The sequence below is a fragment of the Eurosta solidaginis genome, chromosome 3, assembly GCF_040869045.1.
Source record: "Eurosta solidaginis isolate ZX-2024a chromosome 3, ASM4086904v1, whole genome shotgun sequence".
NCBI lineage: Eukaryota > Metazoa > Arthropoda > Insecta > Diptera > Tephritidae > Eurosta > Eurosta solidaginis.
In genome coordinates this window covers 166,288,663-166,312,000 of record NC_090321.1, presented here as the reverse complement: position 1 = coordinate 166,312,000, position 23,338 = coordinate 166,288,663, and the positions used below count along the sequence as shown (strand labels likewise).

General features: G+C 37.6%; 1 protein-coding gene across 2 annotated transcripts in view; it reads right to left on the bottom strand.

Annotated features, from left to right (window-relative positions):
* LOC137244578 (zinc finger protein ztf-16) overlaps nt 1–22,963 on the bottom strand; it is an 85,859-nt gene extending 62,896 nt beyond the window's left edge. The window contains exon 1 of one of the 2 annotated variants that reach the window (XM_067773776.1): nt 22,562–22,963. The gene's annotated coding sequence lies outside the window, so the exon portion shown is untranslated. Of the gene's footprint in view, nt 1–3,452; nt 3,572–22,561 lie in introns of those variants that run through there. The other variant, XM_067773778.1, reaches the window with a different exon arrangement.
* Between the last annotated feature and the right edge of the window lie 375 nt (nt 22,964–23,338).

Sequence of the window (23,338 nt, the reverse complement as noted above, 5' to 3'; positions counted from 1 at the left end):
GTAGCGAAACGACGCACGATTAAAAATTAGGTCAACAGGTTTGGAGTGGGCCTTCTCGTGAGCTGGTTGTTTGTACATACATATGTATCCACCGCCATGTACAGTGTATTAGAATCTTCGAAAAATTACAAAAAGAACGAAGCGAAATTAAAGCATATGACCAATTCCAAGCCAAAACGTAAGAAGTGCAACCTTAACTTTCTTTGAGATATGGATAGGATTTAACTTCACTTTCCAAATCCTGTGTAATAATCTCTATGTGTAGTAAAAAACAGAAAGTTAAGCCATTCTGCATCATTCCAAAAATACGATTCATAGCAAAACACAATAGTTTTATAAAATGTTTACGTTTTTTGAGTTGAAACTTTCTTGTTTATCTGAAGGGCATAAGTTGTAGAGAATTGTTATACTCCTTAAGGTCGATATATGGAGTATTTTGGAAAACGATAATAAGCAAAAATCACTGAATGCCATCAAATTTGAGACTGTCGAACGTCCTGACGCAAATCCATGCTGGTTTGCGCTTATTACAGATCTCATAGAGGAATAAGTTTTCACTTTAACAATACTTCCAAAAACTTTGGAAACGCTAGTTAATTTCGAAATCGATCTGTAGTTCCGCACGTTACTTTTGATACCAATTTTAAAGGGAGTTAAAATTGTTGAGGACAAAACAAAGTACTTGCTGTCATCGAGCAAAGAGTCAGCGCATATACGCCTTGGCAACCACGCTACTGTTGGCAGTCATAATTTCGAAATTGTAAAGGACTAAGTTTATTTGGTAACCAGCATTAACACTAACAACAACATCAGCTCTGAATACCAGCGAATAATCGCTTTTGCCAATAAATGTTACTTTGGACTAGGTAGGCAATTTAAAAGTAAAGCCCTTTCTGGACAAACGAAAAAAATTCTCCACAAATCTTTTATGGTACCCGTCCTGCTATATAGTGCAGAAGCATGTATTATGACAACATCAGATGAAGCGGCTCTGGGAGTGTTCGAGAGAAAAGTTTTTCGAAAGTTGTATGGACCTCTAGGGTTTTGTGACGGCCCTTACCGAACAAGACTTAATGATGAGCTGTACGCAGACATCAACATTGTCCAGCGAATTAAAAGGCAGTGGCTACGCTGGCTAGGCTATGTTATGCGAATGAAAGATGAGGTTTTTTTTTTTTGGAACACTTCTATCGAGGCAGAGGAAAAGGGCGGGCCCCATGCGGAAAACGATTTAAAATCCCTTAGTGTGACCAATTGGCGCCAGTTGGCAGAGCGAAGTAGCAACTGGCGCGACTCGTTGGGCGGCCAAAACCGTTTAAACGGTTAAGCACCAATGAATTAAGTAAGTATAATTGTTGTCTAGTCATAAAAAAACCGTTCCTGAGGAAATTGATCCATCAAATATTATATTTAAAGGACATGACAGGACAACATTTAAGTAAAGGAGCAGAAATTCCATCAGGATCTGATTGCGAAAAGGGCTTGAGGGCATCGCGCTCAAAGCTTCATCTGGAAAGATGTGCATAACATAACATAATATCGACATAAAAAATTCAGTGAGCAGAATCACTGCTTCCATAGGAGAATAAGAAACTTTTCCATCAATAAATACTGCACTGCGTACCCTGGGAAATTGTGTTTTCGATTTTACGTTCTTCCAAACAGGTATTTTCAAAAGAAAGTTTGGATTTTAGTTGCCTTGAACTTTTTGAGTTATTTGTTTTAAATATTTTTCTATTTCATTAAATGTCTGTTATACCAAGGTGATATCTGAGAAAATATTGAATTTTAAAACAATTCCTAAAGGCACATGATAAATGTTGGTATCAGAAGTCGGCGAATTACATTTTGGTGTACACGAATCGATATTTTCACTTACATCAACAAGATCTAACAATCCATTTAAGTCATTAAAAATACAGTAAGTTCTTTTTAAATTTAGGCTTAGAAAACTGCCTATGAAGTACGATTCAAGACCATATTCAATATGATGCAGCAAAATTACGTTATCCACATAAGCTTTGTACAGTTCAACGTTGCTATTAGGTGGAATAGATGAGGTTAATATCTTGTGGCGAATGTTGACATCATTAGGCTGTTAGTAAATAATCACGCAACAACAAAAACATGAAGCATCCACTCTTACGTGTATGTGGACATGTATGTCCACGTTAAAGCTAGCAACACTTATGTAGAAGGCGACGAAGATATATACCACACACACACACATGTAGTCATCAGCCGAAGTAGTTACACACACATACACACGCATATGTCTATAAACTACAAATATACACGCATACCGCTGGTAACCAAGCATGAGCTACAAGAGTTCTAGAAGGTGAAACGTCTAGACCTATGGAGAAATATGCGGACGAAGCAACGGAGACTATAAAAGCAGCGCAAGCTCAGTAATCAGTTTGATTTAAACACGCTTTTGTGAAGTACGTGATATTGAAGTATACTTGTACTACTCCCAAGTAGACTAAATAAAGACCATATTGTAATACTGAATATTGGAGTGATTTATTCAACAGTTTAGCGATTCGAACCTTAGCAGAAGGTTTGGAATAAGCGGAATTTCCCAAAATTCGTTAAAATATGTAGCCGACTTTAAGAATTATGGGAATTAATTTCATTAATGCAAACGCAAAGGTGATCTAGAAAAGAGTATTCATTGTTGATGTTCAAAATATGCGTCTTACCGCTATTAGGACAGTTCTTCCTCTGGAACAACCAATTTCCATCGAATGCCGATCCTTGTTTTAGTGCAAGTTTTTCCAAAGTGTTTCGGCTCACTTAGTCGAAAGTGATAAATTTTTCAAGTTTTTATTCCGCGTTTATAAAATAAATAAAAAATAAATGTAAGGCGCGATAACCTCCGAAGAGATCTAAGGCCGAGCTTCTCTTCCAATTTGCGTCGTGCTCCTCTTGATTTGCCCTACAAATTGGCCGGACGGGACCTACATTTTTTATGCCGACTCCGAACGGCATCTGCAAAGCAGATGAGTGTTCACTGAGAGCTTTTCATGGCAGAAATACACCCGGAGCGCATGCCAAACACTGCCGAGGGGCGACCCCGCTTAGAAAAATGTTCTTCTAATTTAAAAACTTTATTTCTAAAATTTTAATGTTGCTTTTTCCAGGGTGCCAACCCAGGACATACGGTGTGGTAGGCGGAGCACGCTACCGCCAGCGTTCAGCGTTTATACTTTCTAAAATAATAATATTACAACTCACGAAAATATAAAAAAGATATGTTAAAACAGCTTTAAAACGTAAGATAAATACTAGCAAAGCCCCAGTAAGTCGTAATCTAATACCGACTAGCGTTAGAAACTGAGCATATTTCTTTAGCAAATTTTTCAGGTAATAAATCTAAATGTCGGATTTCGAATTGCAGTATGTATGAAAATTTTCAAAATGAAAATCACGAGAGATCCCCAATGTACCAGTATGCACTTGAAAATATTCCAACTTTGAAATATAGACATTTTCCCCTAATTTCAGCCTACTGTGCAACGCTCCACAGCGCTCAGCACTTGATTTTTTGCTTGATGTAGGACGTTTATTGCGCGAGCAGCCACCACCGAGCGTAAATACCTTCATAAACGACTACTGCTACTATTGTTGAGACGCTCGCTTCTTCCGTTGTTTCCCATCAGTTCAGTATAACATACACGTATATACATAAATACCACCAAACAAACAAGTTCGTTCCGCACTCATTCGTTTTGATTGCGAGCAACAACAAAAAGTCGGACACACCGCCGACGCAATGCGTTTATTGCACCACAGCCACACTGCCACCGCGCTATTTTAGATCACCGTCAAGTTGTTGTTTGATTAGTTGGTTGACTAGCAAACGGGTTATTGTTTTTGTTACTTTGCTTTAAGTTTGCTTTGTAAGCTGATGATTAGCTACAGCCAGTCGTTTGGAGCAGTGGAACTACTTAAATAACACTTCCATTCTGATGTTCTGTTGTTGTTTTTCTCTTCAGAACATAAACGCAAATATATTCAGATATTTTTGAAATCCAGCATTCAATCATAAGCCAAGTAGTTGGTGCAGCAGGTTATTGGAAGTGATGGCGATGAATTCATTGTTGTTGGTATTGTTAATGCTGCAGCTACCGCAGTTGCAGTGTTGCAATCATTTCTGTTGCTTTGCTCTAGCGCAGCCCCCTAAAATTCAAGGCATTTTAACTTGTCGCATTAGGCACACACACACACTCGCACACGTGTTGTTACTTAGCATTCGCTGACGGAAAACCAGTATAGTTAACCATGAGCCTACGACAACGTACAAATATCTATGGATAAACATCTAAGCACAGATCTTTACATAGAAGGTGTTATTAGTATACTAGTTATTTGTAGGTTAGTGTGTGTGGGCTAAATGTGCCAACAAGCGTTTGCAGTGCGGGATGGAATGGCATGTGCAATGTCTAAGTTGGATTGCAAACCATGAAATATGCATATTTTCTTATACATATATTCATCCAGTGGAACCTATTAAGAAGTTTGCTAAGGGGAGCAACAATTAAATACTTAACTGACCTCACGGCAGATTTTGAATTCCCTTCTGTGTTAAAGAAAGGTTTTTAAAATTGAAATGCTTTCCGGCTGCTGTAAGTATAAGAATTCCATTAGCAAGTGCTGATAAATTCAATACTAGGACACGCATCCATTCCATAGATTTTCGAGTCGACCAGTTTTGGAAAAAGTTTAACTGAGTATGTGGCCGTCTTATTTAGTGCATGGGCATCGTGGGTACAGTTGTCACTGCTATTAAAGGTCCAATTAATGGTGACTTATTCATAACCAGATAAAACAACTGATCGAACCAACCTTATGGAATCAATGTAATCGACCAACCATAACGCTAAAGCCATAACCATATCATAGCCTACCAATTGGTTTTTGGTTTCTCGCCATATCCATTACTTAAAAATATTTGAGTTGGTGAATTTAATAACTTTTTGTAGATTTTATTCATTGTTTTGGATACGTTATGACTAAGAGACTTATTTTTTTGTGGAAAATGTTTGTAATTTTTTGCGTTTTCTTCATCTTTATGAAATTTTCACGATTTTTAGGCTAAGGCACCATTAATCGATCACATTGGAGATGGTTATGGATAAGGGTATGGTTACGACTATGGCGTTAGGGTCAAGAAAGTTTAATTGGCCCTTAAGATGGAAGGCACTTGTGGGCCATCTTTGAGCCTTGCACATGAAATCGCGATGAACTCGCCGGCAATTATGAAGGAAGTGGCAAGTACTGTCGTATCACCTGAACTTTTTTTTATAAAACCAGAACATTATCTTCAAAGTAAAACGCAGATGTTTGAGGTTAAAGAAGACAAAACAACACTCAAGAGTTAAACATACTTGAAAGAGAGCCGCTTCCTGGTTTGGAAAATAAGAAGTCGTCATCATTAACTGAATTAATAAAGCATTTGGGAGTCAGTCAACTCTTCTGTCAAATCTCATTATTGAATACCACTATTGGAAACCGATCACCACTGATCGCAGAAGAAGAACGCAAACTGCTCCGAAAATACATCATTACTCCTGTACATCTGGATATTGTAAAAGACATTATTCTCACTTATCCAAGCTCTGTCGACAAAATGTTGTAGCCATAGTTCAGTTTTTGAGCTCCAAAGAGAAATCTTACTCGCGACAACTACTTTTTCATAAAGCTACTTAATTTTTTTAAGTCCATTGTTTCTTTGCGCTAATTATTTCCCTTAAGTAAGCTAATTGTACAGGGGTGGGAGTAGGAATGGGATTTGTTGGAATGAGAGCGAAAGAGTAAGAGTGGGAGTGAGCGTAGGAATGGCAGAGAGAGAGATAGAAAAAGGGAGAAGGAAAGGAATCCGAAAAATGAACTAAGATAAGAGTAGAGAAGGATGAGAAAAACAGTGAAACGGAGAGTAGGAGTGCGGCTTATAGAATCATATATGATTAAACTGGATTAGTTTTAAATGACGCGGCTTCAGATCAACGCAATTATAACCTACATTATATGCCTGGCACTTTCGAAAATTGGAAGCTGCTAAACCTCTCTTTATAAAAAGTCCAAATTACTTCGATCTCCTAATCTGTTCAAGGCAGATATTTAAAATTTTGGTATAACGATCCCCTCCATGAAGAAGATGGGGAAGGACATAGGTAGGAAAAGTGGACACACAGATAGGAAAAGTGGTGAGAGAGAGAACCAGGCGAAGGCGAAGAGCATAAAGCAAGGGCGTGAGGAAAATGAAAACAGGTAGGGTAAAAAAAAGTCTGTTGGATTGACTAGCATGTGGGTATACGTACATATGTATGTTGAGCGAGTGTACTTCAATGACTTTTAGGAATCATTCCCTCCTTTATATCCAATCTTGAACGATCGTGTTTTCAGAACTCCAACATATGTATACACCAAGATTTTGAACGACCTTATTCATTTCTTTCAAAAACTGTCGCACCCACATGCTCACCTCTGCCCTACCATCCATCAGTAATAGTTGTGTATATATATATATTTTAGACCGTTTTAGAAAGACAAATCTTTTCAAAACCTTACTTAGGATGTACCTAGCAACAAATACTCTAATATTTAAGACCTTAATGCACTCTGAAACAATTTCAAAATCTCTCTCTGGGAGCGTAATAGTCAGATATAGAATAACAGATACAGAACTCTTTACTTAGATATCGAAGTTTTTTACCATTCATGCAGCTATTTCTGTGATTTATTGCAAAAATGTTCTAAGGGTTAAAGAAAAGGTAAAAATTAGAATCGTGGAGCACGTTGAAATTTTCTTAACCAAAAAGTCTCGGAACATATCTCCGGGGTGCTTTCAGAAAAAAAACGTATTGCAAAGTATGTGTATTTGCAATGTGTGTAAAAATTCTATTTTTCTCTATATTTCCATACTAACACATATAAAGTGAGTTTCTGATAGTCATTGCTTCTCTAAAATATCTTGTTTATTCCTCCTCAGACGCGTGTCTCCAAATTAGCACATACCAAAACCAACAAATTGACAAAATAAAGCAAATGACTGTTGAGTCACTTTGGTAACGCAATGAGGCGTCAAACCAACTAATTTTCGTATAGGCTAGAGATTCCCACAAGAGCTTTGTAAAGCGTCGGAAGTTTACTCGGCGTTGACCTACATGACTGTGAGCACAGCGACTATGCTGGCTTTGTGCACCACTGTTATAAGTACAGAAACAATCTTAATACACGTACATACTCACAAAATATGTTCATTTATAACGCACACCTCCATAATACGTACATTCATTTTGGGACTTTGCTTACCAAATTCATGAAAAAGACGATGGACACAAAGAGAGCAGTACGAAAACTTTAACTATACTGCTGCAACAACAACAACAACAATAATTTGACTGAAGATGGTACAACACTGAAAGTTGTTGTTTCCAAACCACATTTTACAGGGGATGACGAAAAACGATTATGACTTTATTATTAGTAACAACAATATCATTACCCAAAACCTACTGAGCTGCAGTGACAGTAAAAATTGATATTGTTACGAATATTATTAACACTAAGGGGTATTGTCATCTCTAGGCCGATACTGGGAGTGACTTGTATGCACATCCATAAATCAATCATTATGTATCTACATAAACGAATCAATCATTATGTCTGCACATATGTACGTACACGCAGCGGAGAAGAGATGCACAAACACAAGCAGATATCTTATCTGAGATGCTCCCAAAAGTATGCAATTGTAATTGTGGAAGTGTCGCTCACAAATACGTACAGTACAGGGGTGTCAGAGTGATAAGTATGAACATAAAGCTGTTTACATTCTGGCTGGTTTTCGGGAAAAATCTTTCCTTTTTTGAAGCTGCTTAATATACATCTGGTGATTGTCACTGTGTTTTTATACTCAGTTGAGCAGAGCTCACAGAGTATATTAAGTTTGATTGGATAACGGTTGGTTGTACATATATAAAGGAATCGAGATAGATATAGACTTCCATATATCAAAATAATCAGGATCGAAAAAAAATTTGATTGAGCCATGTCCGTCCGTCCGTCCGTTAACACGATAACTTGAGTAAATTTTGAGGTATCTTGATGAAATTTGGTATGTAGGTTCCTGAGCACTCATCTCAGATCGCTATTTATAATGAATGATATCGGACTATAACCACGCCCACTTTTTCGATATCGAAAATTTCGAAAAACCGAAAAAGTGCGATAATTCATTACAAAAGACCGTTAAAGCGACGAAACTTGGTAGATGAGTTGAACCTATGACGCAAAATAGAAAATTAGTAAAATTTTGGACAATGGGCGTGGCACCGCCCACTCTTAAAAGAAGGTAATTTAAAATTTTTGCAAGCTGTAATTTGGCAGTCGTTGAAGATATCATGATGAAATTTGGCAGGAACGTTACTCTTATTACTATATGTACGCTTAATAAAAATTAGCAAAATCGGAGAAGGACCACTCCCACTTTTAAAAAAAAATTTTTTTTAAAGTAAAATTTTAACAAAAAATTTAATATCTTTACAGTATATAAGTAAATTATGTCAAGATTCAACTCCAGTAATGATATGGTGCAACAAAATACAAAAATAAAAGAAAATTTAAAAATGGGCGTGGCTCCGCCCTTTTTCATTTAATTTGTCTAGGATACTTTTAACGCCATAAGTCGAACAAAAATTAAGCAATCCTTTTGAAATTTGGTAGGGGCATAGATTTTATGGCGTTAACTGTTTTCTGTGAAAATGGGCGAAATCGGTTGATGTCACGCCCAGTTTTTATACACAGTCGTCCGTCTGTCCTTCCGCATGGCCGTTAACACGATAACTTGAGCAAAAATCGATATATCTTTACTAAACTCAGTTCACGTACTTATCTGAACTCACTTTATCTTGGTATGAAAAATGAACGAAATCCGACTATGACCACGCCCACTTTTTCGATATCGAAAATTACGAAAAATGAAAAAAATGCCATAATTCTATACCAAATACGAAAAAAGGGATGAAATATGTTAAGGTAATTAGATTGTTTTATTGACGCGAAATATAACTTTAGAAAAAACTTTATAAAATGGTTGTGACACCTACCATATTAAGTAGAAGAAAATGAAAAAGTTCTACAGGGCGAAATAAAAAACCCTTAAAATCTTGGCAGGTATTACATATATAAATAAATTAGCGGTATCCAACAGATGATGTTCTGGGTCACCCTGGTCCACATTTTGGTCGATATCTGGAAAACGCCTTCACATATACAACTACCACCACTCCCTTTTAAAACTCTCATTAATACCTTTAATTTGATGCCCATATCGTACAAACTCATTCTAGAGTCACCCCTGGTCCACCTTTATGGCGATATTTCGAAAAGGCGAACACCTATAGAACGAAGGCCCACTCCCTTTTAAAAATACTCATTAACACCTTTCATTTGATACCCATATCGTACAAACAAAGTCTAGAGTCACCCCTGGTTCAGAAAAGCCTACTCCCTCTTAAAATACTCATTAACTCCTTTCGTTTGATACCCATATTGCACAAACGAATTCTAGAGTCACCCCTGGTCCACCTTTATGGCGATATCTCGAAAAGGCGTCCACCTATAGAACTAGGCCCCACGCCCTTTTAAAATAATCATTAACACCTTTCATTTGATACCCATATCATACAAACAAATTCTAAAGTCACCCCTGGTCCACCTTTAAGGCCATATCTCGAAAAGGCGAACACCTATAACACCTTTCATTTGATACCCATATCGTACAAACAAAGTCTAGAGTCACCCGTGGTCCACCTTTATTGCGATACCTCGAAAATGCGTCCACCTATAGAGCTAAGGCCCACTCCCTCTTAAAATACTCATTAACTCCTTTCGTTTGATACCCATATTGCACAAACGAATTCTAGAGTCACCGCTGGCCCACCTTTATGGCGATATCTCGAAACGGCGTCCACCTATAGAACTAAGGCTCACTCCCTTTTAAAATACTCATTAACACCTTTCGTTTGATGCCCATATTGTGCAAACAAATTCTAGGGTCACCCCTGGTCCACCTTTATGGCGATATCTCGAAACGGCGTCCACTTATGGAACTAAGGATTACTCCCTTTTAAAATGCTCATTAACACCTTTCATTTGATACCCATATCGTACAAACGCATTCTAGAGTCACCCCTGGTCCATCTTTACGGCGATATCTCGAAAAGGCGTCCATCTATAGAACTTAGGTCCACGCCCTTTTAAAATACTCATTAATACCTTTCATTTGATACCCATATCGTACAAACGCATTCTAGAGTCAACCCTGATCCACCTTTATGGCTATATCCCTAAATGGCGTCCACCTATAGAACTATGGCCCACTCCCTCATAAAATACTCTTTAATGCCTTTCATTTGATACACATGTCATACACATTCCAGGGTTTCCCTCGGTTCATTTTCCTACATGGTTATTTTCCCTTATGTTGTCACCATAGCTCTCAACTGAGTATGTAATGTTCGGTTACACCCGAACTTAACCTTCCTTACTTGTTAAATATTAGCGTATTCCTTTAAAGGGTCGGTAAGGGTAGAATGAGCTGACCGGCCCGTGAGGACCTGAATGATTCCATAGTGTTACCAGAAGTTTTCTCAACGACCAAACGGAAAACCTCTATCAAAAAACAGCCCTGCAAAAAATCTTGCGATTAATCCCTAAAGAGAATAGTCTCCGATTGATCTGTTTTGTCTACATTGAGGCATAATTGATCCCCTCTAGTCCTATCTGGGTACAGTTGGGATTAGTCAGTTTTAAATCCATGTAACCCATTTTATGAAACACAAAAAACAAGGGAACGAAGTGAATAAACTAAAAAAAACGATTACATTTTTGATTGATTCGAATTATTTAAGAAAAATTCGAAACCCTATACCGAACCTACCACCACCGTGGAGTGATGGTAGCGTGCTCCGCCTATCATACCGTATGCCCTGGGTTCGCACCCCGGGCAAAGCAACATCAAAATTTTAGAAATAAGGTTTTTCAATTAGAAGAAAATTTTTCTAAGCGGGGTCGCCCCTCGACAGTGTTTGGCAAGCGCTCCGGGTGTATTTCTGCCATGAAAAGCTCTCAGTGAAAACTCATCTTTGCAGATGCCGTTCGGAGTCGGCATAAAACATGTAGGTCCCGTCCGGCCAATTTGTAGGGAAAATCAAGAGGAGCACGACGCAAATTGGAAGAGAAGCTCGGCCTAAGATCTCTTCGGAGGTTATCGCGCCTTACATTTATTTTTTTTTTTATACCGAACCTAAATGACTTGGACCATATGTTACATTATCGTCGACCCATTTTCCCTTCGAATGAGTTGGTGACTTAAAAATCTTATTACTTAAATGTATTTAACAATATTTTGCAAGTTTTAATATTGCATTTAAAATGTACATAACCGTATTCCGTACCATACGAAAACGAACACTATTTGATCAAAAAAGGGTTTAGTCTTCATTTGTTCCCATATGGGTCCTATCGTTCCCGTTCGGGTACAAATGGGTACATTAGTCTCTTCATAGGACATGCGCAAACAAAAGGGAACAGTTTTACGCATACAAAAAAAAAGTTCTACGCATACAAAGAGATCAAAACTGGCATTGGTCGCATACTTCTTTGCGACTCATCCCGTGATCATGCTAGACTAATAACATTTTTTGCGGGGAGAGCCTACGTAATGAAATACCACTATGCTACTTCCTGCTTTTAGAAGGGATATACGTGCTACTCCTTATAGCTGGAGTCTTAGCATTGCGAGCGCAGGGCACGACCTGAAGACTTGCTCGATCATGTGACGCCAGAAGGCCGTGCACAAGATAAATAAAAAAATAATAGCTTGGCGTTTATATCTCTGAGGAGATAAAGGCCCTGCTTTTGTTCAGTTTGCTTGGTGAATCCCGTACTTAGAAACTTTTCATGTAGGAAATACGCTCGGAGTATTTCCCACGGTAAAACTTTTATAAAAAAAATTCAGGGTTTGTTTACGCCTACTTGAGGATAATAATAACTAACTTTAAATCGAAAGAAACAAAATCACATGCAAACTTAGAGCTGGGAATAATTTTGTTTCATAGTGTATGCAAATACCTGATACATGTTTGTATGCATGTTGCAACACCGTAAGTGCCTCTGTATGATCGACTGCTCATAATGTTAAGTTTTTTGTGTGCCGCTATGCTATTGTTTTTGGTGTTGTTGTTTTTTTTTTCTTCTTTTCCTCTATGCGGTCTCAATCTCATACAGCATGGCATAAAAACACCGAAAACTATTCGTATCGAAAGCACACGTTCTGTTATTATTTCCACCTGATTACGATGTGACTGTGAGCGAATAATATGGCGTACAAATGCAATATATTTTTTTTTTTGTTGAGTGAGTAGAAGCCCTGTAGGAGACGCTTACGGTTGCATGCTTTTATAGGAAATCCAACTGTTAGTATTAGATTAAAAATATAGTTACGGTTTATAAAAAAATAAGAAGTGAAAATTTTTATATTCAAGACCACAAATCTCTGTTGCTAAAAATTAACGCTTTCAATTTGTTTTAGACCTGGATTTTTTTTAAGAGTGAACAAAAGAGAAATAACTAATTGAAACCTTATACGAAAGTTTATCCGGAAAGTTAATACTGAACTATTTTTTTTGTGTGCTTCGTTTTTACGGATATGTTTATAAGTTTTTCTTAAGAGCGGAGTACAATAAACCCCTTCTGAAAATATTAGCATAACCGTTCCTTTTCCGTTCTATGCCAGTTGTAAAATTTTTCAAAAGCAATTTTTACTTCCAAATATTGAGTTTTACTGATCGATGACATTGAAACGTGCTTTAATCCCATCACACTTGATTTATTTTCATTCCGTAAATATTTTTAGGTTACTCATACGCACAGGCAAACCAAACTATTAAAATAAAAAGAACATTCATAATAATCATAGATATTCATCTAAAGAACAGACTAAGGGAGAAAGAGGCAGAGGAAGGAGAAGAACAAATAGAGGAAGAGCAAATAAAAAAAAAACAGACAACAGGAAAAAACAAACACTTTCGAATGAACTGCTTTTTTTCTCAATTTAAATACATACTTGGTTCGCAAGATAGATTTATGTATGTGATTTCAGAGGTTCATGTATGGCTAGTCCCATCAGCTTCAAATTTTTCCAGCATGGTATGCCTAATGTTGGAATACGCTGAGCATACGCGTTGCGCAAGCATAAAACACATTCAAGTATCAGAATAAGAAGGAATGTGTGGCAGTTTGTATTTCCATTGGTAGAGTTGAGAATTTGGGGACGACCTATGACAATATTTGGTTGCCTTCTCATTTAATGGTGTCACTACCAGAGTTAGAACTACCGTAGAGCACAATGTTGTTGTTGTTGTTGTTAAAATTTTAATGTAAAAAGTGAGGGGTCTTTTACATGAGCAAAAATCTTTTTCTTCTTATGATTTCCCGAACGATTTTGTAGAAGTAAACCAGTAGCACGTAGCGATTATTAGAACAGCAAATATCATGCAATATTGAAACAAACCTTATCCGAAAAGTTGATTAAAAACGAAAACAAGCCAGGACACCTTCTGTTAACACTTTCAACACAATGTTACAATTTTTATACTCAGTTGAGCAGAGCTCACAGAGTATATTAAGTTTGATTGGATAACGGTTGGTTGTACATATATAAAGGAATCGAGATAGATATAGACTTCCATATATCAAAATAATCAGGATCGAAAAAAAATTTTATTGAGCCATGTCCGTCCGTCCGTTAACACGATAACTTGAGTAAATTTTGAGGTATCTTGATGAAATTTGGTATGTAGGTTCCTGAGCACTCATCTCAGATCGCTATTTAAAATGAACGATATCGGACTATAACCACGCCCACTTTTTCGATATCGAAAATTTCGAAAAACCGGAAAATTGCGATAATTCATTACAAAAGAGGGATAAAGCGACGAAACTTGGTAGACGAGTTGAACTTATGACGCAGAATAGAAAATTAGTAAAATTTTGGACAATGGGCGTGGCACCGCCCACTTTTAAAAGAAAGTAATTTAAAACTTTTGCAAGCTGTAATTTGGCAGTCGTTGAAGATATCATGATGAAATTTGGCAAGAACGTTACTCCTATTACTATATGTACGTTTAATAAAAATTAGCAAAGTCGGAGAAGGACCACGCCCACTTAAAAAAAAATTTTTTTTTAAGTAAAATTTTAACAAAAAATTTAATATCTTTACAGTATATAAGTAAATTATGTCAAGATTCAACTCCAGTAATGATATAGTGCAACAAAATACAAAAATAAAAGAAAATTTCAAAATGGGCATGGCTCCGCCCTTTTTCATTTAATTTGTCTAGGATACTTTTAATGCCATAAGTCGAACAAAAATTTACCAATCCTTGTGAAATTTGGTAGAGGCTTAGATTTTAGGACGATAACTGTTTTCTGTGAAAAAGGGCGAAATCGGTTAAAGCCACGCCCAGTTTTTATACACAGTCGTCCGTCTGTCCTTCCGCATGGCCCTTAACACGATAACTTGAGCAAAAATCGACATATCTTTAATGAACTTAGTTCACGTGCTTACTTGAACTCACTTTATCTTGGTATGAAAAATGAACGAAATCCGAATATGACCACGCCCACTTTTTCGATATCGAAAATTACGAAAAATGAAAAAAATGCCATAATTCTATACCAAACACAAAAAAAGGGATGAAACATGGTAAGGTAATTGGTTTGTTTTATTGAAGCGAAATATAACTTTAGAAAAAACTTTATAAAATGGTTGTGAGACCTACCATATTAAGTAGAAGAAAATGAAAAAGTTCTGCAGGGTGAAATAAAAAACCCTTAAAATCTTGGCAGGTATTACATATATAAATAAATTAGCGGTATCCAACATATGATGTTCTGGGTCACCCTGGTCCACATTTTGGTCGATATCTGGAAAACGCCTTCACATATACAACTACCACCACTCCCTTTTAAAACTCTCATTAATACCTTTAATTTGATACCCATATCGTACAAACTCATTCTAGAATCACCCCTGGTCCACCTTTATGGCGATATCTCGAAATGGCGTCCACCTATAGAACTAAGGCCCACTCCCTTTAAAATACTCATTAACTCCTTTCGTTTGATACCCATATTTCATAAACTAATTCTAGAGTCACCCCTGGCCCACCTTTATGGCGATATCTCGAAACGGCGTCCACCTATGGAACTAAGGATTACTCCCTTTTAAAATACTCATTAACACCTTTCTTTTGATACCCATATTGTACAAACAAATTCTAGAGTCACCCCTGGCCCACCTTTATGGCGATATTTCGAAAAGGCGTCCACCTATAGAACTAAGGCCCATTCCATTTTAAAATACTCATTAACTCCTTTCGTTTGATACCCATATTGCACAAACAAATTCTAGAGTCACCCCTGGCCCATATCGTACAAACATATTCTAAAGTCACCCCTGGCCCACCTTTATGGCGATATCTCGAAAAGGCGAACACCTATAGAACTAATGCCCACTCCCTTTTAAAATACTCATTAACACCTTTCATTTGATACCCATATCGTACTAACAAATCTAAAGTCACCCCTGGTCCACCTTTAATGCGATACCTCTAAAAGGCGTCCACCTATAGAACTAAGGCCCCCTCCCTTTTAAAATACTCATTAACTCCTTTCGTTTGATACCCATATTGCACAAACGAATTCTAGAGTCACCCCTGGCCCATCTTTATGACGATATCTCGAAACGGCGTCCACCTATGGGACTAAGGATTACTCCCTTTTAAAATACTTATTAACACCTTTCTTTTGATACCCATATCGTACAAACGCATTCTAGGGTCACCCATGGTCCACCTTTATGGCGATATCTCGAAACGGCGTCCACCTATGGGACTAAGGATTACTCCCTTTTAAAATACTTATTAACACCTTTCTTTTGATACCCATATCGTACAAACGCATTCTAGAGTCACCCCTGGTCCACCTTTATGGCGATATCTCGAAAAGGCGACCACCTATACAACAACCACCACTCCCTTTTAAAACCCTTATTAATACCTTTAATTTGATACTCATATCGTACAAACACATTCTAGAGTCAACCCTGGTCCACCATTATGGCGATATTTCGAAACGGCATCCACCTATAGAACTTAGGCCCACTCCACTTTAAAATACTCATTAACACCATTCGTTTGATGCCCATATTGTACAAACAAATTCTAGGGTCACCCCTGTTCCACCTTTATGGCGATATCTCGAAACGGCGTCCACCTATGGAACTAAGGATTGCTCCCTTTTAAAATACTCATTAACACCTTTCATTTGATACCCATATCGTACAAACGCATTCTAGAGTCACCCCTGGTCCACCTTTATGGCGATATCTCGAAAAGGCGACCACCTATACAACAACCACCCCTCCCTTTTAAAACCCTTATTAATACCTTTAATTTGATACCCATATCGTACAAACACATTCTAGAGTCAACCCTGGTCCACCTTTATGGCGATATTTCGAAACGGCATCCACCTATAGAACTAAGGCCCACTCCATTTTAAAATACTCATTAACACCATTCGTTTGATGCCCATATTGTACAAACGCATTCTAGAGTCAACCCTGATCCACCTTTATGGCTATATCCCTATATGGCGTCCACCTATAGAACTATGGCCCACTCCCTCATAAAATACTCTTTAATGCCTTTCATTTGATACACATGTCATACAAACACATTCCAGGGTTTCCCTCGGTTCATTTTCCTACATGGTTATTTTCCCTTATGTTGTCACCATAGCTATCAACTGAGTATGTAATGTTCGGTTACACCCGAACTTAATCTTCCTTACTTGTTCATTATAATTTTACACATTCTCATTTTGAATTTAAAAAGGTTTATTTAGAAATTCTTATTTTAGGCTGAGTATAGTAGAGTAGTGTTGTGAAACACGATATTTGGACGTACATGACAAACAGAGATAGGCCCTAAGTGAATTTAACAAAACGTGATTGACAGTTGAATATGATTCTCTCGCAAGGGACTACCAAACAAATGAATTAACCCTATGTGGGGCATGAAGTATTTTATCACTTCTGTTTTTTTTTTTTGTATTTTCTAGAAGGTGAAACGTCCAGATCTTTGGAGGCCAAGGCAACAGAGAGTATAAAAGAAGCGCAAGCTGAGTAATAACTAATCAGCTTGATTTAAACACGCATTAGTTGTGAAGTACGTGATATTGAAGTATAGTTGTACTACTCCCAAAGTAGACTAAATAAAGACCCTATTGCAATACTGAATATTGGAATTATTTATTCGACAGTTCAGGGGTACAAACGTTAGCAGAAGGTGCAAAATAATTAGAATCCCCCGAAATTCATTACAATATGTATATAATTGCCCAAGATTTATGAACCTAACCTCCTCGAGCCTTGCTTCTATGTTTCATATTTTCTCATTTCGAAAGCTGGTTTCGAAAGGGCTTTTTATTTGAGTTTCCAAATGTGAAACATACATGGCATTTTACTTAATTGTGCCCTACTTGAAGGAATGGAATGGAAACAGCTCCTAACTACAACCGAGCATGAATTTGTTAATACAACCCCATAGATTTCTACAAATCGCTTCCGCCTTTGTTCGGAATCTGGCTGCTGTCTTTGCTGATGTAACACGCACCACAGTCTCAGTACCTTGTGCTCATTTTCATACTTTCCTGTTATGATGTAAATGGAATTGTAAAAGGGTTCAAGAAGTTGGTAAGTGCAATAAAAAGCTCTATAGCCGAGGGGAATAACAGATATGAAAATGTCATACAAATATTTAGCAGGCGAGGCTATGGCCACCCCGAATTTTTTATGGAACTAGGGGGTGGGTTGCGGGATTGCATATAAGGTTCAATGTGGTCATGTTGTTGTTGTGTTAGCGGTAAGTACACTACCCGGAGGTTATCGATGTTGATGGTCCTTTGCCTGATATAGATCCGGTAAGTTTCGGTAACAAGCACCATTAAGGTATATACTAGCCCGACCATCTCCTGAATGATTAATATGACCACATTAAACCTTCTAGGCCATACCCCCATCCATAAGGAACTTGGGGTCGTCAGAGCCTCGCCTGCTAATTCGCCTCACAGAATTCGCCTCGCGTAGGTGAGGTTGACATTTGGATTGCGGAGGCTATGAATTGCGCTTATCAGCCCCTTAAATCAATTCGATGTGGTCATATTAAATGTTCCGGTATGGTCGTGTCCCCCTTCGGGAAGTGTGCTTACGTTACAACAACAACAACATGGGCTTGTAGCTGCGAAATATTTATTATAAGTGTACATGTACCCCAATATTCTTGGCCTGTTCTTATCGCAAACGATGGTGTTTTATTCAAAAATAAAAGCAATCGTTCAAAAATTTAAAATTTGAAAGGGTTAAGATTTTCTCTTTTTGACATTATAGTTCGGTTCTTTTGGAGAGAACTATCAAATTCAATCACACTTGGTTTAATATACTTTGGATAGGCCCACCAAAGTAGTCTGGAAGAAGAGCTGAGTCATGTCAGTTTGTCAGAACCGATAGGATCGGACCATTTTAGCCTACACGATGGTTATGTCAATGTCATGGTAAATTTTTTGAAAATGTCACTAATGTCGCATATATAAATATTATCCCCATATAACCTATCGGTCAGAATAAGAGGACTTGTATCATTTTTATCATACTTTGATACGTAGCTAATGGGGCGAGTGAAAAGTGTTCGGATCACACAACTGTAATTAAATTTATGTAGGGTTCTATAATGCATTCTGGTCACATTTTTCGCAATGTATTCAGACCAGAAATCCAATAACTTTGGAGATGCCAAAGTCGAGATGCGAAGCTCACTACTTCATACACATATATCTACTTATATTGCACGCAAGTAGGTCAGCTAGCAATTCTAATTGAACAAGTAAACCTCAAATTTTGAAATACACCTTCACATGCACAGTTGGTTCCATATGCTTGAAGACAACTTTTTTAAATATGTCTAAGAGCTGTGTTATGAATCTTCGTATTGCAACGGCAATAGTAATTACGCAAAAAACAGTCAATTGTGATTTATTTCTATTGAGTGTACATTAGACCGGGTCGCAAAAAAAGTTGTAAAAGTCCACCCCCAAATTTGAAGGTTATGTTGAGAGAGTTTCGAAAAAATGTTTTTAAATTTGTTTTTGATCCTTCGAAATACAGCCGAAATTGTTTTTTTATTGTAACTTGGTTATTTGACATCCGATTTTTGATATTGATACATCATTATTTTGGTCTTTGAACTCTGCACATTTGGTTTTAATGCCCTTTCGAGCTATGAAGACGTTTTTACTTGTTTAGGTCTTTAGTATCATTTTTGTTTAGCCAGACAAAAGTATTTCCAAATTAATGACATTGTTGCTTTTGAACCATTTCCCTTATTCCAACAATGAAGTTATGGCACTTTTAATGGTATTTATAACAAGTAAGGAAGGTTAAGTTCGGGTGTAACCGAACATTACATACTCAGTTGAGAGCTATGGTGACAACATAAGGGAAAATAACCATGTAGGAAAATGAACCGAGGGAAACCCTGGAATATGTTTGTATGACATGTGTATCAAATGAAAGGCATTAAAGAGTATTGTATGAGGGAGTGGGCCATAGTTCTATAGGTGGACGCTTTTTAGGAATATAGCCATAAAGGTGGATCAGGGTTGACTCTAGAATGCGTTTGTACGATATGGGTATCAAATGAAAGGTATTAATGAGTATTTTAAAAGGGCGTGGACCTAAGTTCTATAGATGGACGCCTTTTCGAGATATCGCCGTAAAGATGGACCAGGGGTGACTCTAGAATGCGTTTGTACGATATGGGTATCAAATGAAAGGTGTTAGTGAGCATTTTAAAAGGGAGTAATCCTTAGTTCCATAGGTGGACGCCGTTTCGAGATATCGCCATAAAGGTGGACCAGGGGTGACCCTAGAATTTGTTTGCACAATATGGTCATCAAACGAAAGGTGTTAATGAGTATTTTAAAAGGGAGTGAGCCTTAGTTCTATAGGTGGACGCCGTTTCGAGATATCGCCATAAAGGTGGGCCAGGGGTGACTCTAGACTTTGTTTGTACGATATGGGTATCAAATGAAAGGTGTTAATGAGTATTTTTAAAAGGGAGTGGGCCTTCGTTTTATAGGTGTTCGCCTTTTCGAGATATGGCCTTAAAGGTGGACCAGGGGTGACTTTAGAATTTGTTTGTATGATATGGGTATCAAATGAAAGGTGTTAATGATTATTTTAAAAGGGCGTGGGGCTTAGTTCTATTGGTGGACGCCTTTTCGTGATATCGCCATAAAGGTGGGCCAGGGGTGACTCTAGAATTCGTTTGTGCAATATGGCTATCAAACGAAAGGAGTTAATGAGTATTTTAAGAGGGAGTGGGCCTTAGTTCTATAGATGGACGCCTTTTCGAGATATCGCCATAAAGATGAACCAGGTGTGACTCTAGAATGCGTTTGTACGATATGGGTATCAAATGAAAGATGTTAATGAGTATTTTAAAAGGGAGTAATCCTTAGTTCCATAGCTGGACGCCGTTTCGAGATATCGCCATAAAGGTAGGCCAGGGGTGACTCTAGAATTCGTTTGTGCAATATGGGTATCAAACGAAAGGAGTTAATGAGTATTTTAAGAGGGAGTGGGCTTTTCTGAACCAGGGGTGACTCTAGACTTTGTTTGTACGATATGGGTATCAAATGAAAGGTGTTAATGAGTATTTTTAAAAGGGAGTGGGCCTTCGTTCTATAGGTGTTCGCCTTTTCGAAATATCGCCATAAAGGTGGACCAGGGGTGATTCTAGAATGAGTTTGTACGATATGGGTATCAAATTAAAGGTATTAATGAGAGTTTTAAAAGGGAGTGGTGGTAGTTGTATATGTGAAGGCGTTTTCCAGATATCGACCAAAATGTGGACCAGGGTGACCCAGAACATCATCTGTTGGATACCGCTAATTTATTTATATATGTAATACCTGCCAAGATTTTAAGGGTTTTTTATTTCTCCCTGCAGAACTTTTTCATTTTCTTCTACTTAATATGGTAGGTGTCACAACCATTTTATAAAGTTTTTTCTAAAGTTATATTTCGCGTCAATAAAACAATCCAATTACCTTAACATATTTCATCCCTTTTTTCGTATTTGGTATAGAATTATGGCATTTTTTTAATTTTTCGTAATTTTCGATATCGAAAAAGTGGGCGTGGTCATAGTCGGATTTCGTTCATTTTTCATACCAAGATAAAATGAGTTCAGATAAGTACGTCAACTGAGTTTAAACCAGACCATACTTTCCAAAAGGTTTTCGATGCGCGAATTCAAATCTGGACGCAGAATAGCTCTATCACGTCAGGATTTTGAAATATCCTAACCTAAATGTGCAAAAAACACCGTTTTTGCCTATTTTTGAGGTTATATATACACGACAGATTTTTTTTTTTTTTTTTTTTTAAGCACACATATCATCTTTAAGAAGAAGTCTTTCTCTTACGAATGGCGTTGAGTTTGCTCAAATATCTTTTTTTTCGCTAAGATAGAGAAATTTAAAATTTATAAATTACTACTACTGCATCATACCTACGTTAATTCAGTGGTTTTTCAGCTATAGGAAAATTAGCAAATTTATAAATTTTAAATTGCTCTATCTTGGCGAAAAAAAAAGATATTTGAGCAAACTCAACGCCATTCGTAAGAGAAAGAATTCTTCTTTAAGATGCTATGTGTGCTTTAAAAAAAAATCTGTTGTTTATATATAACCTCAAAAATAGGCAAAAACGGTGTTTTTTGCACATTTAAGTTAGGATATCCCAAAATCCTGACGTGATAGAGCAATTCTGCGTCCAGATTTGAATTCAGCGCATCGAAAACCTTTAGGAAAGTATGGTCTCGTTTATGGTCAAATTTCTTGTCGGCCTGTGTAATTTCATCGAGGTTTAAGCCTACGATATCGGATAACCCCCAAACCCGCTACAACGGTTCGCTCCTGCAGGTAAACATTAATATCAAATAGAAACATAACAATTGCTATAATCCATATTGATTTTGATTTGTTTATATATTTTTATTTTTTGTAATCGCCTTTTTGGCTTTTTAGTTTTTTTTTTGTTCGTTTCGTAATTCCAAATCAATTGTGTAATAACTAAGTATGACAAGGTGTACTCTTGCATCACCACACACACTCTGCGTACATCGGCAGCGTCTCTGCTCCTCGCCCACAACCATCGCACACACACACCCGCACACCCACAGAGAAACACAAAGTGCAACAACGATATGCTGCACTAGAAGTGAATTTAATGACGTTTGGTTGGTTGGTTGGACCGTCGGTAGATTGGTCTTTTTAATATTCTTGCTACACACTCTAGTGGTTTTCAGTTTTTTGTTTTTGCTTTCAGTTTTGTATTTTTGCAATAGGTCGCAGCAATTACCGAAGAAACTTATGATGCAGCAGCTCCTGCCGAGAGGGGATAACGGTGGCAAGAAGTTAAGTGGCTGAGCGAATAGAACCCGCAACGCGTTTCACACATACACCGTGCACCGAATTCCGGTGCAGCATCCGTAAGCCGAAATGAATTAACAATGCAATTACAAAAATATCGTATGAAAATCGAAAGCAAACATAGCAATTATTAGGGTGTGACAACAACAATAGCGATTTGCCTGTTTTATAAAATGAATTTAACAATAAACTTAAGGAATCACTTTGCTAACGAAGAAAGAAAACGAACTAAGAATACTTGTATGTGAACGTAGAATCGAAATTTGTACAAAAATGAACGAACGTTTAACCGGACAGATAAACAGTGAACAAGCGATCGAACAAACGTACGTGTAAAATCGTTCGCATTCAAAAACACACTGGCTTCAGTCAAAAGCTCGAAGTGCTTGTGCAGAGTCGAACCAGGTCGAACATTAGTGGGATGTGTGTTGTTTGCATGTGCGACTCAGAAAATGTTAGCAGCGACGATAGCAACAAAGCTGTGGTACTCACCATTTATCCATTGCGCACACCAAACCATTCAATCTACCAACAATGTTAGGACCGTTGCACTACTGCTTTCCGACTATTATCTGACTAGAAGTCGGGAAATCGGAACGATGCAACGCCAACACTGCCGCTTGAATCCCAGCTCATAACACATACCACACATCCCATACACCTTGCTTTACGCTCATTACCTTTTCGTGCTGTTGCGCGCGCACTT